At 40.1% G+C, this 2,947-nt stretch overlaps 1 pseudogene; it reads right to left on the bottom strand.

Annotated features, from left to right (window-relative positions):
• LOC116689374 (UDP-glucuronosyltransferase 2B17-like) overlaps positions 1 to 2,947 on the bottom strand; it is a 36,400-nt pseudogene that overhangs the window by 21,570 nt on the left and 11,883 nt on the right.

Genomic DNA, 2,947 nt, shown 5'->3' with positions numbered 1-2,947 from the left:
TATTTTGTTTCAAGCAAAAAAGGAATCCTTCAAAACAATCCTGGATATGGACTAAAACGAATAATATGACTCAAGGTGTAACTTTTCAAAAAACTGCATTGTCAATTACCTACAGAGTTTTTATATATATTGATAAATATTAATATATATTAATAACATATATTAATAAATCAGGATCCAGAGAATGTGAAAACAGTATGCGCTGTGCATTGATTATTCTTTTTTCACTTTGCTTCCAGAAAACATTTTTCCCAAAAAAAACTTAACTACAGAAACAAAAACAGTAAATACTAGCAAAATAACTGCCAGCAGAAACCCCACCACATCAATTGAGTGGTACTGGATCATACATACATGAGGCCACTACCACGTTTCGGGGCCTCTTCGCCTGTCGCCCTCCTGTTCGACCGCCATGACAACCTCTGCATGATGAAAGCAGAGGTGTGGCCAAAAACTGGAACATGAACTATGACAAATATAACTTTACTTCTGGAGGCAACTAAGGAGGGTAATCATATACCCAGCGTACTATCCAGAGAAATGTAAGGCTCTTCGCAACCTCTATAGACCATGCCCATGAAACCACTGGACCGGGCCATGTTCTGGGATTTGAGGTTGGTCATGAGGCACAATGAGCGCTCTAAGGACGAGTCTTACAGATGTCATGATCGCTAGTACCACTCAATTGATGTGGTTGGGGTTGCTGGCTCAGTATTTTTGCTATTTTTACTTTTGGTTTTTGTTTCTGAGTTAGTTGTTTTTGGTGAAAATGTTTCTGGAAGGCAAAGTGAAAAAATAATTATCAGGTGCGTGCACAGCGCAATACTGGTTTCCCGTTCGCTGGACCTGATTGTCTTTGCTCATGGAGGGTAGTCGTTATGACTTGATTAATTCTTAGCTCCATTAGACTCTCGCAGCTCAGCCTTGTGGTTGACAATGCCTCGCGGGCCAATGGGGGGGGGGGGATCGGGGGGGCGGTCACATCACTCATCCGCACACACTTTACCCGTTGTCATAGTATTAAGCCTTGGTTGCGGACCCATATCGGTTGTCCAGCTGTAAACCTCGTGGTGACCCAGCGCTGCAAGGGGGCCGGTGATGAATCTCTACTAGTCTGGGGTCCTGAGTACGTGCTACCCAGTGACCTGAAAATCCTGAGCCCAATTTGGTGATTGTTATGTCCACGTAAGGGCTTGGGTGAAGATTACCGCTGCTGTTAGCCATGAATGCACCAAGTGTGTGTGTGGCACAGAGGGCACAAAAACATGTGTACTGTCATCACTTTTGTGTAATAATTAAGATGATATATTAGATAGAGAATAGATATATATAATTTTGACTACTCAAAAACTCACTGTAAAAACACCTTTAATAGTGATGATTTACAACTATATCACCTTATTACACTGTAAAAATTTCTGTAATTTTCTACTGCCTAAATTTTACAGTACTTCTTGTGTTGTTCCCATTTCAGGTTATGCTGTAATTGTAATGCTTAGGGCAAAAAAACCTATTACAGTATTGACAGCTTTCTCTTAATAAATTACTGCATATATTGTCTGACTGTAATGATGGCAGTCACCAGTAAGGTATTTACTGTTGGAATGGTTGCCGAGGCAGTTGCTTTCACACAAGACCATTTGATGGCGGATTGCAGAGAGCCCCACTTCCACTGACTCATTCCATACTCGAAGATATAACATAATTAATGCCTACATAATTAAATGGTGTTTATACTGTTAATGTGCGGGTATAAACCCTAAGTTGACGCGTGGTTTCAGTCTTAGTGCAGGGCTCCACAATAAAGTTTCCGTGTACTAGCTAACATTACTGGACGACTTTCGAAGGATTTGACAGCATCCCAGGCGGCATTTATGTAAGTAGGCGAAAGTAGAGGGTGTAATGTTAGCGGTAACGGTTAACCATTTATTTATATTCGATTGAACCTACGTTAATATGTGGACTCCAACGTCTGTGTTATAACGTCATGTTACCGTCTGCAGAAGTAGTGCAGATGTAACAGTTGCTACGGGCTACGGTCAGGGGCGCGCACGGTGTCGGTCTTTGGTATAAGTTAGCCTAAGTCCAATGTTTGTTTTGAGCTACTTGTGATGTCTGTGCGTCTTATGTCAGAACCAGTCCTTATATGTATGATAGCTGGGTGTAAACAGGGCTCGCTAGTTTCTAATTAAGGTCCCTGTACTTAAAGAAATTCGAATGAAAAACGTGAGTGTGAGCCGCCACGAGTTTCCCTCCACAGACTGCACTTTTTGAAAATCTCCTATGCATTAATGTCATGCATGCACTGTGTATTTCACTGGTATAAAGAGGTGTATTTAATATTTAGCCGCAGAGGGGGTCCCTACCAAACAGCCTTGGCGCTGCACGGATTATAATAGGTCACAACAGAAACTGAGGAACTGTTTGGACTATTACATTTGTGTGAATTCTTAAAATCTTGTCAACGTTTTTGGCCAAAGAAATATTCATTTCTCTGTTTCTTGGACACAACCTTCATTACCTTTTTTCGTTCTCTATCTTTTTGCTTTTTCTTAGACACAAGCTAACTGCAAACAGGTGCCATGAGAGTAAAATATAATAAGTTTACCTAACAATAGAACTTCACATTAATTCACAATGCTTTTTACCTGTGGTGATTTACCCAGATGGTACCCGTGATTCAGAATTACATCTCAACTCTGAAGGAGTTATTAGTCCAATAAAGGTCACTACACAGCGATGGCAGGAAAAACAACATTCCTTTAGGGTTTATGAGAAAACATTTAGTTGTAAAATCACATTTGCCATTCATATTATTCATAAAATTTAAATATAAAGCATTGCAAGACAACGTCTATAAGGACACACTTGTAGTCTTAAGTGGATATGTTAATGTGGAAGGCAACAAAAAGTGAATGTAAATTATTTGTTTTTTATGTATGTGGTG

The sequence above is a fragment of the Etheostoma spectabile genome, chromosome 5 (genome assembly GCF_008692095.1).
Source record: "Etheostoma spectabile isolate EspeVRDwgs_2016 chromosome 5, UIUC_Espe_1.0, whole genome shotgun sequence".
NCBI classification, from domain to species: Eukaryota; Metazoa; Chordata; class Actinopteri; order Perciformes; family Percidae; genus Etheostoma; species Etheostoma spectabile.
Note: the sequence above shows the minus strand (reverse complement) of the source record. Positions and strands in the feature narration are given on the sequence as shown.